Source organism: Phytophthora parasitica, assembly GCF_000247585.1.
Source record: "Phytophthora parasitica INRA-310 unplaced genomic scaffold supercont2.296, whole genome shotgun sequence".
NCBI lineage: Eukaryota > Oomycota > Peronosporomycetes > Peronosporales > Peronosporaceae > Phytophthora > Phytophthora nicotianae.
This window is the reverse complement of record NW_008649282.1, coordinates 10702-11308: the sequence shown is the minus strand read 5'-3', so window position 1 is coordinate 11308 and position 607 is coordinate 10702.

Sequence of the window (607 nt, the reverse complement as noted above, 5' to 3'; positions counted from 1 at the left end):
GCATGTATATTAATTACTATGCTTATACATTCCATAGTACTAACTGAAACTGGACGAGCGCACTAGGGCTCACTGGTTTTCCTGGGTTTTTGACTGTGAAGATAGCTGCTGAACTGAGCGAATCCAAGCAGGAAATATCGTGTTCTGACTGGGTCTCTCGGTGGATGATATAAGACTACTCCTCTTCAGTCACCACACTCTGCTGGGGGTAGTTAATTCGCTTGCGTTTGCAGCAGATGGAGATCCCCACTAGCCCAACAAGTTGTAATCTTACTAGGTTTTGACCAACTTATTTTTTTATATGTCAAAATGCACTTGGAATTATACGTAAAATCTTAGGTTTAAAAATTAAGTATTAGTATTGCAATAATATTAATATATGTACAACTTAAAAAATGATATAGATAAAAAATTAAAAATAATAATCTCAAGTTTCTGTTACATGCCATGTACTTATATGTAAAATCCAGAGCTTCACCGTGCTAATACGGCGTTAGTGTACATTAAATGCCCTAACGCATTCAATGATGGTAGTACTAGTTACGATATGCCAATATTCTGCGAATCATCTAACGCTTCGCCTGTTAATTTTGGTTTTCAACTACAA